The sequence below is a fragment of the Hylobates moloch genome, unplaced genomic scaffold (genome assembly GCF_009828535.3).
Source record: "Hylobates moloch isolate HMO894 unplaced genomic scaffold, HMol_V3 SCAFFOLD_2, whole genome shotgun sequence".
NCBI classification, from domain to species: domain Eukaryota; kingdom Metazoa; phylum Chordata; class Mammalia; order Primates; family Hylobatidae; genus Hylobates; species Hylobates moloch.
The window spans coordinates 128,605,130-128,617,250 of NW_026652277.1; the positions used below are offsets into that span (position 1 = coordinate 128,605,130).

The 12,121-nt window shown below is 40.1% G+C and overlaps 1 protein-coding gene across 5 annotated transcripts in view; it reads right to left on the reverse strand.

Moving 5' to 3' along the window:
- CDK19 (cyclin dependent kinase 19) overlaps positions 1-12,121 on the reverse strand; it is a 205,825-nt gene that overhangs the window by 191,831 nt on the left and 1,873 nt on the right. The gene's annotated exons all lie outside the window — the stretch shown is intronic.

The window sequence follows — 12,121 nt, forward strand, 5'->3', positions numbered from 1 at the left end:
AATTAGTTCAGCCCCTGTGGAAAGCAGTTTGGAGATTCCTCAAAGAATCAAAAATAGAATTACCATTTGACCCAGCAATCCCACTACTAGGTATCTACCCAGAGGAAAAGAAATCATTCCACCAAAAAGACACCTGTACTCGTATATTTATCATAACACTATTCACAATAGAAAAGTCATGGAATCCTCCTGGGTGTCTATCAACAGTTAAAAAGAAAATGTGGTATATATACACCACGGAATACTATGCAGCCATAAAAAAGAATGAAATAATATCCTTTGCAGCAACAAGGGTTGGGCTGAGGCCATTATCCTAAGTGAAATAAGTAAGAAAACAGAAAATTAAATACTACATGTCCTCACTTATAAGTGGGGGCTGAACAACGGGTACACACAGACATAAAGATGGGAACGATAGACACCGGGGACTCCAAAAGGGGAAAAACAGAGGGGAAAGGGTTGAAAAGCTACCTATTGGGTACTATGTTCACTATTTGGGTGATGGGTTCAATAGAAGCCCAAACTCAGCATTACGCAATATACCCATGCAACAAACCTGCACATGTATCCCCAAATCTAAAATTTAAAAGACGAAAAAAAATTCACATTGAGATCAGAGATAATATCTAAATTGATACATACTGAAAAAGAAATTTAAGTTTATAATTTAAAGCCATAAAAGTATTTACTAGAAACAAATTAAAATAGAAGTAATAAATTTGAAGGTTAGGATGGGAAAACAAAAGCGGGTAGTAGGATTTCACAAAATTGCTCAGCTTCTCTGATGGAAACTTAACAAAAACTGCCTAAAGTTGATAAATCACGAAGTAGAATTATATGCATATTATTTAAAGTTATAATGGTAAGCAGCAGTAAGCAACAGCAAAACTTAAACAGAAATGGTTAACACTGGTTACCTATGAGATGTGACAAGGATGGTCTCCGGCACACAGTAAGAAGGAAGGCTTTGACTTTTTTTTTTTTTTTTTTGAGACGGAGTCTTGCTCTGTCACCCAGGCTGGAGTGCAGTGGCGCGATCTCAGCTCACTGCAACCTCCGCCTCCCGGGTTCACGCCATTCTCCTGCCTCAGCCTTCTGAGTAGCTGGGACTACAGGCACCTGCCACCACATCCGGCTAATTTTTCGTATTTTTAGTAGAGATGGGGTTTCACCCTGTTAGCCAGGATGGTCTTGATCTCCTGACCTCGTGATCCGCCCGCCTTGGCCTCCCAAAGTGCTGGGATTACAGGCGTGAGCCACCGCGTCCAGTCTAGACTTTTACTTTTCATTTTATATACAACTATACTGTTTAAGTTTTTTACCATGTGCAACCATTATTTCATAATTTTAATAGCATAAAACTATTTCCACTGATACAAATATACAACAAAGATCAACAGATCGCTGAAAAATCAGTTAACAGAATTCTGGTTTTGTAAGTAAGACAAGATCAAATTACATAAAACCTTTCAGAAAACAGAAAAGTCCTTTTTTAAATTCGCACCTAAATCCTAAAATAATAGGATTTACTCAGTGTTTAAGTCACTCTTAAAATGCAATTACAATAACTACACTGAGGTTGGGTGCAGTGGCTTACACCTGTAATCCCAGCACTTTGGGAGGCCAAAGCGGGTAGACGGCTTGAGCCCAGGAGTTCGAGACCAGTCTGGGCAACATGGAAAAATCCATTGTCTCTACAAGAAATGCAAGAATTAATCAGGCATGGTGGTACATGCCTGTAGTCCCAGCTACTCAACAGGCTGAGATGGGAGGATCATTTGAGCACAGGAAGTCAAGGCTACAGTGAGCTGTGACTGCACCACTTTCACTTCAGCCTGGGTGACAGGAGCAAAACCCTGTCTCAAGAAAAGAAAGAGAGGAAAGAAAGAAAATACAGAACAGAAAGAAAAGAAAAGAAGAGAAAAGAGAGAAAGGAAGGGAGAAAGGGAGGGAGGGAGGGAGGGAGTTTTCCAGAAACCATGGACTTACCTTTCTGTCCAAATTTAAGTATCTACAAATATCAGCAAAACACTTTGCCATGAATAGGTTTTATTCTATAACTACAGAACAAAACAAAGTTAACTGGCCTATTTGGTAAATAAATCCATTCCCGAATCACATTCAGCTTAGTAATAACTGAGATCATCCATCACAAACCTTCACCAAAAAAATGTTTTTAAATAGAAAATACACAATAGGTTTAAAGCCTCTATAAGAAGAGTGTATTTTTCCTTTAGCAAGACTTATTATAGTTCAAGTTAAAGTTTTTTTTCTTTTTTTTTTTTTTGAGACGGAGTCTCGCTCTGTGGCCCAGGCTGGAGTGCAATGGCACGATCTCGGCTCACTGAAACCTCTGCCTCCAGGGTTCAAGCGATTCTCCTGCCTCAGACCCCTGAGTAGCTGGGACTACAGGTGCGCGCCACCACGCCTGGCTAATTTTTGTATTTTTTAGTAGAGATGGGGTTTCACCATATTGGCCAGGCTGGTCTCGAACTCCTGACCTCGTGATCCGCCCACCTCGGCCTCCCAAAGTGCTGGGATAACAGGCGTGAGCCACCACACCCCGCCAAGTTAAAGATATTTTATAAAGACCTGTTGCCGGGCGCAGTGGCTCACACCTATAATCCCAGCACTTTGGGAGGCCAAGGCAGGCGGATCATGAGGTCAGAACGAGACCATCCTGGCTAACACGGTGAAACCCCGTCTCTACTAAAAATACAAAAAAATTAGCCGGGCATGGCGGCGTACGTCTGTACTCCCAGCTATTCGGGAGGCTGAGGCAGTAGAATGCCGTGAACCCGGGAGGCAGAGCTTGCAGTGAGCCAAGATCGCTCCACTGCACTCCAACCTGGGTGACAGAGCAAGACTTCGTCTCAAAAACAAACAAAAAAAAAAGACACCTGTTATTTGAGGACTTTACAGGTTTTTATTTCTCTTTGATCACTCACTCCTGGATAAGAACTCAAACCCTCAATAAATAACTACTGCTGCACACTTGTATCCTGAATTACATCCTGTCTTCTCTCTTGAGACTCTCTTTCATCCTGTACAGTGCACATTCAAAACAGCTATTACAGGAAGTGTTGGACTATCAGCTATTTATAAATGGACAAAAATCTTTAAATAGCTTTGTCTGCTACTCCGTTATGTTTCTAGATACTATCTGGTTTTAATTGTCACGCTAGTTATTCGTCTTGTCCCTTTGTTTTAGAATCCCAAAGTAGCACTAATATTATATAGTCACAACATTATAACAAGTTGATCTTTAAAAAAACACATCAGTTTTTAAACATCCAAATACTCTTACTCTAATAGTTTACCACCAAGAAAATTGCAAATTGTAATATACTGCTTTAAAATCTTCTATATTGTCACCTAACCCTGCACTATAGAATAATTTTTCAAAACAAATAGATGTCCCTTAGTATACCTGAAGGGTTGGTTCCGGGACCCCTGGATATACCAAAATCTACACATACTCAGGTCCTGCAGTTGGCCCTGGAGAACCCACCTATACAAAAAGTTGGCCCTCATATACGCAGGTTTCACAAATCTGCGTGTAAGTGGACCCACGTGGTTCAAACTCCTGCTGTTCAACAGTCAACTGTACACAATTTATAACACCACATATGAACTTATTTGTCTAGCATATCAAGTTCAAAAATACAGGACACTATATTTTATATACTTTAAAAAATAAAAATACTTAATTCATCAACATTGACATAGATTGCATTAAAAACCTTTCCATGGATCTACTCTTCCTATGTAAAACTCAGAGACATACCTTTTCCATGCTCCTAAAACAGTAGCCATAAGAAAGTAGCTTAAACCCAGGAGGCAGAGGTACAGTGAGCCAAGATCGTGCCACTGCATCCCAGCCTAGATAACACTTCTCAAAAAAAAAAAAAAAAAGAAAGTAACTTGTACGTCCTTTAACAAACGATTTAGAGCTCATTTTTATGTGTTAATTATCACTGTCAGCTGGGTGCAGTGGCTCACGCTTGTAATCCCAGCACTTTGGGAGGCCGAGGTGGGCAAATCACCTGAGGTCAAGAGTTCGAGACCAGCCTGGCCAACATGATGAAACCCTATCTCTACTAAAAAATACAAAATTAGCTGGGCATGGTGGCGCATTCCTGTAATCCCAGCTACTTGGGAGGCTGAAGCAGGAGAATCGCTTGAACACGGGAGGCAGAGGTCGTGGTGAGCCAAGATCGTGCCATCGCACACCAGCCTGGGCAAGAAGAGCGAAACTCCATCTCAAAAAAAAAAAAAAATTATTATTGTCTTAACATTCCACTTCCTTATTCTTAGCCAACCTCCCCATCTCCAGTCTTCAGATATTTCTGTCTCATACATCACCATATTAGTAAACCATTCCAAGCCATTACTTCCAAAGGTAAATGGCTTCTAGGAATTTAACTTACAGACACATTAATAGGTATAAAAGGCTGTGCTTACTAGGATATTCACTTCAGTGTTAGTACTAGCAAGACTGGAGACAGCCAACGATGTAAGTCAATACAATGAGATACAACAAAACTACTAAGAGAAACAAGGCATCTCTGTATATAGATATGTCATAATGTTTAAGCAATGTTTAAGATTTAAAATATGGGCCAAGCACGGTGGCTCACGCCTGTAATCCCAGCACTTTGGGAGGCTGAGGCAGATGGATCACTTGAGGTCAGGAGTTCGAGACCAGCCTGGCCAACATGGTAAACACTGCCTCTACTAAAAATATAAAAAATTAGCCAGGTATGGTGGGTATGTGCCTGCAGTCCCAGCTACTCAGGAGGCTGAGGCAGGAAAATTGCTTGAACCTGGGAGGTGGAGGCTGCAGTGAGCCAAGATCTTCCCACTGCACTCCAGCCTGGGTGACAGAGCAAGACTCTGTCTCAATAAATAAATTAATTAAATAAATAAAAATAGGGCCAGGCATGATGGCTTATGCCTATAACCCCAGCACTTTGGGAGGTCAAGGTAGGAGGATTACTCGAGGCCAGGAGTTCAAGACCAGACTGAGAGACATCGCAAGACCTCATCTCTACAAATAATTTAAAAAAACAAAACAAAACAAAACAAAAAACAGCTGGGCATGGCCCACATCTGTAGTCCCAGTTACTCAGGAGGCTGAGGTGAAACAATCGCTTGAGCCCAAGAGACAGAATTGCTTGAGCCCAGGCAGCCAAAGCTGCAGTGAGCTATGATCTAAAAATAGAGAAGTGTGCAGCACACTACCATGTCATATTTAATGACATCTTTAAGTTAACACACATGCACATACCCCAAAAGAAAATCCTCTTAAAGGACAACCAAGAATGATTGCCCCTAAAAAAGGGAAAGAATGGCTGGGAAAGGGATGACTTATGTTACACTGGTGGTTTTTTGTTATTTTTGTTTTATTGAAACAGAGTCTCACTCTGTCACCCAGGCTGGAGTGCAGTGGCGCAATATTAGCTCACTGCAGCTTCCACCTCCCAGGTTCAAGCAATTATTGTGTCTTAGCCTCCCAAGAAGCTGAAGCTGGAATTACAGGTTTGTACTACCACGCCCGGCTAATTTTTTGTATTTTTAGTAGAGACGGAGTTTTCGCTGTTGGCAAGGCTGGCCTTGATCTCCTTGCCTCAAGTGATCTGCCCACCTCGGCCTCCCCAAAGAGCTGGGATTATAGGCATAAGCCACCGTGCCCAGCCACATTGTATATTTTTATGCACATATACTATTTACAAACTTTTTTTTATAATATCTTTTTTTTTTTAAGAGAGTCTCGTTCTGTTGCCCATGCTGAAGTGCAGTGGCATCATCATAGCTCACTATAGCCTCAAACTCTTGGGCTCCAGCAATCCTCCCACCTCATCCGGCCATAAAATACTTCCTTGAAAAAGTAGTTAAATATCCTTGATTCCATTCATACATTGATAGTCCTACAAGCATTGCTTTGCTTTATCAAGTTTTTCAGCCTTAATATTTCTCCTGTAACTTGAAAGAAGACATAACAGTTTTCCTATTTATCCACACCCTGATTTAAACATTTTTTTTGAAAGGTCACTTGATGGATCAGAGAATTATTTGTTGCTAAGCCACTCATCCAAAGACTCTAAACCTACACAGTCCAATGTGATAGCTACTAATTAGTTTCTCAATCACACTAACTACATTCCAGTAATCGATACGTATGTGTGGCTTGTGGCTAGCATACTGGACAGCACAGATGCAAAACATTTTCAGATCACTGCAGAAAGTTCTGTTGGACATCACTGCTCTACACCAGGAGTCAGCAAACTATAGCCTGCAGACTAAATTCAGCCAACCGCTTATTTGTATAAATAAAGCTCTACTGGAACACAGCCATCCTTATCCATATTGGTTTACATATTATCTGTGGATGCTTTGGCACTACAATAAAGTAATTGTAACAGAGACAGTATAGCCCAAAAGGCCCAAAATATTTAGTATCTGCCAGAAAAAGTTTGCTGATCACTGCTCTAGATTATCAAATTTCATTGAAAAAGAAAACATTAATTTCCCTTAGGCCTCAAAAAGTTCTTGAAGGCTTGCATTGCAAAAATGACAAACCAGTTAAACATAAACAGATGTCTACTTCATTTACTAAGTGTTAAAGATACTTAATTTTTTACCATAAACCCATAAAACCAAAAGATGTCCTAAAATGTATTTAAATATTGGTATTTTCTAAGCATCTCTATAAAATAGCTAGTAAAAGCACAGAAGACAGATTACTAGTCTAGCAATTCTAAAAGAGCTGGCCTAAGAGAAAATATTTATTTCTCAAAAATATGCCTATTTTCCTTAGCAATATCTAGCATCTGTTCAAAGAAATGGGGCTGGGCGTGGTGGCTCACGCCTGTAATCCCAGCACTTTGGGAGGCCGAGGCGGGCAGATCACGAGGTCAGGAGATCTAGACCATCCTGGCTAACACGGTGAAACCCCATCTCTACTAAAAATACAAAAAAAAAAAAAAAATTAGCCAGGCATGGTGGTGGGCGCCTGTAGTCCCAGCTACTCAGGAGGTTGAGGCAGGAGAATGGCATGAACCAAGGAAGCGCAGCTTGCAGTGAGCTGAGATCGCGCTGCTGCACTCCAGCTTGGGAGACGGCGAGACTCCGTCTCAAAAAAAAAAAAAAAAAAGAAATGGGCCGGGCACAGTGACTCATGTCTGTAATCCCAGCACTTTGGGAGGCTGAAGCAGAAGGATCACTGGAGCCCAGGAGTTCGAGACCAGCCTGGGCAACACTGTGAACACAGTGAGACCTCATCTCTACAAAACAACAACAAAAATTAGCCAGCACATGCATCTGTGGTCCTAGCTACTCAGGAGGCTGAGGCAGGAGGATCACTTGAGCCCAGGAGTTCAAGGCTGCAGTCAGCTAGGACTGCACGACAGCACTCCAGCCTTGGTGACAGAGTGAGACAGTCTTAAGAGAAAAAAATGAAAAAAGAAATTTATCAACTGTTTGGAAAAGCAGTACCTTTCTTAGAAAAAATACATTAGAAATATTTACATCTAACCACCTATTTCATGTAACATTACTGTATTTCAGGCTTTCAAAGCAATTACTGAAAACATTGTTTTTTAATAAACTTGTGTTTTTAAAGGAATTTGGTCTGCTTTTAAAATCAGTGGAGCATCTTTACCAATTAAAGGCATTTTTAATTGAATATAATTTTGTGTATTATGTGACCAACTCTGTACAAGGCACTGGACATAGAATGATAATCCTTTTGCAGCTAGTAATTTATGAGGCATATTAGTATCACTTACAGTGACTTTACATATGTAAGAACAAAGGAGTAGAAACACAGCTGAGGAGTACACCAAGTGATTAAGAGAAGGCTTCAAGGAGGAAAAGCTATTTGAGTTGGGTATTGAAGTATGAGCAGTTTGACAGGTTTGTAAGGGTTAAGGGAAAAGGGGGAGGGAAGAATGGCACAGCAACACCATTCTAGAGTGAACGTAGAACACAGAAAATGAGACATGAAAGGACTTAAGTACCAGAAAATATGAGTTCAATGCTACAGAAGTATATAGCTTAAATGCAACTGGAAAAAAGAAATGGTGGCAGGTATAAAGACTACAGACTTCAGGGTCTGAATGCAAATGTCTTTACATGACAAACTAAGGAATTAAGATTGGATCTGATTTAAGTCTCAAGTATGATTCATGCAAGGAGAGGAGAGAAAGAGATGAGATTGGATCTGATAGTATAAGCCATAGCAAACGTATAGTTTTCCAAAAAGAGATATGACATGATTGATTTTATAGGAAAATGACACTAGCAGCAATTTGGATCTTGGACTATAGTGAGAGACCAATCAGCTACTACCCAAATCAGAAATAATGGCCAAAAGTGTTGACAGTGAGAAAGAAGAAAAAAACAGATGAAAAGCAGCAGCATGGCCGGGTACGGTGGCTCACGCCTATAATCCCAGCACTTTGGGAGGCCAAGGCAGGTGGATCACCTGAGGTCGGGAGTTCGAGACCAGCCTAACCAACATGGAGAAACCCTGTCTCTACTAAAAATACAAAATTAGCCAAGTGTGGTGGCGCATGCCTGTAATCCCAGCTACTCGGGAGGCTGAGGCAGGAGAATCGCTGGAACCCAAGAGGCGGAGGTTGCAGTGAGCTGAAATCACACCATTGCACTCCAGCCTGGGCAACAAAAGCAAACTCCATCTCAAAAAAAAAAAAAAAGAAAAGAAAAGAAAAGCATCAGCTACATGCAGTAGAATCTACAGTCCTGCACTCCCACTTTGTAAATGTCCTGTATATGTGATAATTTCCCTTTTCCATATATATATATTTTTTGTATAAATGCACTTTTGGCATGTAAAAAAGTTTATACAGTAAGTTATCAAGACTGGAGGTAAGATGGCCTTTTTTTGTTTTTCCTCCCATGGTATTAGGAAGGAAAATGCAAGAACTCTTGAGTTAGATGTGGATTACAGGCTATCTCTGCTGTGACACTATGAGCATGACAGTTAACCTCTCAAAGCTCTAGGTTTCTCCTTTGTAAAAAGAGGAAATTGAACTAGATGATCTAAAACTTTGGAAAGTTCTAATCCTCTGATGATACTGACAAGTCTTTAATCTTCTGTGTGTCCAATAAAAATGCAAATACAATAATCTAAGTACAAACCGATTGTGAAAAACCCATCAAACACAGGCAAATACTATTGTACCTATTAGCTATAGGCATCGACATGTACTTATTGTGAAGAATTTCATGATGTACATTAAGTTATGCAGTCATCAACCACTCATTTGAAACCCTGACAAAACAAACTCTGTAAGTGATGTCAGCCACGCGCAGCACCACACCCGGCTAATTTTTGTATTTTTAGAAGAGATGGGGTTTCGTCTTGTTGGCCAGGCTGGTCTCCTGGTCTCAGGTGATCCACCTGCCTCAGCTTCCCAAAGTGCTGGGATTAAAGGTGTGAGCCACGGCACCGGCCAACAAGAGAACTTTTTAACAATATTCCTTTATCAATCAAATTTTTAAATGTTTCTAACTGGAAAAATGCAGTCTTGAAATTTGTAACCATAAATTGTCATGTGCGACTTCTTAATAATGAAGAAAACTTATTTTATGAATTCTTGCTTGTATTAAAAAGTTCAGAAATATTCTGAACTTGCTTCTCTTCAAGAATAACATTTGGCTGGGTGTGGTGGCATGAACCTGTATGTAATGCCCGCACTTTGGGAAGCCAGGAGTTCAAGACCAACCCGAACAACACAGCAAGATCCTGTCTCTATAAAACGAAAAAAACAAAAAAAGAACAACTTTTAAACCGGATTTTTTTTTTTTTTAAGTAAAAGAGAGTTGGAGGTCCAGCATGGTGGCTCACACTTGTAATCCCAGCATTTTGGGAGGCTGAGACAGGAGGATCACTTGAGCCCAGGAGTTCAAGACTAGCTCTGGGAACACAGCAAGACCCTGTCTCTACAAAAAATATTCAGAAGTATAACTATTAAATAAAAAGGAGAGTTAGGTCAAAAGCCTCTCTTCCTGCAAAACAAAAAGGTGAACAAAGAACTTTTTTTTTTTTTTTTTTTTTTTGAGACGAAGTCTCGCTCTGTCGCCCTGGCTGGAGTGCAGTGGCACGATCTCGGCTCACTGCAAGATCCACCTCCCTAGTTCACGCCATTCTCCTGCCTCACCCTCCCGAATAGCTGGGACTACAGGCACCCGCCACCACACCCGGCTAATTTCTTTTGTATTTTTAATAGAGACGGGGTTTCACCATGTTCGCCAGGATGGTCTCGATCTCCTGACCTCGTGATCCACCCACCTCGGCCTCCCAAAGTGCTGGGATTACAGGCGTGAGCCACCGCACCCAGCCGAGAACATTTTTAATTAAAGGTGAAAAACTCAGATGTAAGTCTTGCATTTCCAGCTTCTTATAAATTTATGTGATATAATTAATATTGCCTGAAGTCATACTTCGAGGGAAATAAGATTTTGCAAACTGTAGTATAAAACTTTTCTAATGATATTTTATTTCTTCCAATGTTTCTTCTAAAGACCTGAACAATGGTTTGGTTATATACTACATTATATATACCAGAATCATTTCTCTTTAATGTAACCTATATGATTTCTGGCTCCCTAAAATAGCATTATGGGCCGGGCGCGGTGGCTCAAGCCTGTAATCCCAGCACTTTGGGAGGCCGAGGCGGGCGGATCACGAGGTCAGGAGATCGAGACCATCCTGGCTAACACGGTGAAACTCCGTCTCTACTAAAAATACAAAAAATTAGCCGGGTGTGTTGGCGGGCGCCTGTAGTCCCAGCTACTCGGGAGGCTGAGGCAGGAGAATGGCGTGAACCCGGGAGGCGGAGCTTGCAGTGAGCCAAGATCGCGCCACTGCACTCCAGCCTGGGGCACAGGGCAAGACTCCGTCTCAAAAAAAAAAAAAAATAGCATTATGCATTTTCTGAGTTAACCAAAATAAAATCTGGAAAGAGCTAAACTGTAATCTACCATGATCGGAGTGTAAAATCCTTTACTATGCAAATCTGCCCACAGTTTAAAACAGTAAAAAAAAAAAAAAAAAAATTTAACATGAACCCAAAGGACACAGATGTTCTTTCAAATTGCTGGTATCAATGAACATAAAATTAATCCCACTACCAACCCACACGAGACGTAGGTGTTTACTGTAAAGTTGCAAATCTCAACCAGATCTTTCGTCCAGGAAAAAAGCCTTTATTACGGTTTTTCTTATACGTAATATAGTGATTTAAACTAATGCTTTCAGATCCTAAGAGTTTTTTTTTTTTTAGAAAAAAAGAGCATTATATTTTGAAGACACACAAACTAATCTTACTCTAGTAAAGAAGCTTTATTAATTCTAATTAACAAATTTCACTCAAAAAGGAAGTGTATTCAAATCAAGTACTTGAGGGGAAAAATATTCAAAAAGAATAGAAGCAGGAATTATCTGGTTTTTGTTGTAAGCCCATACTATTCAAATACAATTCAGAAGCAGAATTTTTAACTTCTCAAAAGTTCCCTAATAAAAGAAAGCTATTTTAACAACAACAAAAAAAACACTAAGATACATTTTTTAAAACCTAAAGTATATTACAAAGTTAGCATGAGGAGTATGGGAAAAATCCACCTCAGATTTATTAACAATGTCCAAACAGGAAAACTGGATGTACTTTCCCCAAATATACCTGATAAAATTCCCACATGAACACTAGTATAACAGGTGGAGTGGATATTCCAAAACCAAAATGTTAATTATAGTACCTCACATTCCATGATAAGCATTCAAGGACACCTGGTAATTAAAGGAATTATGAGAAACAACTGAGTACCTTAAGGTCTGTTCAGTTATTACAAGAGAAAAAAACTCTGCAATAATAACAATCCTTTACACTTGGAGAGTACTTTGCAATCTTCACGATACCTTATGACAAAACACTTCATAGAGTTGTTTTATGAAATTAGTGCATACCAATAGCAAAGAGTTGGAACCAACCCAAATGTCCAACAACGATAGACTGGATTAAGAAAATGTGGCACATATACACCATGGAATACTATGCAGCCATAAAAAATGATGAGTTCGTGTCCTTTGTAGGGA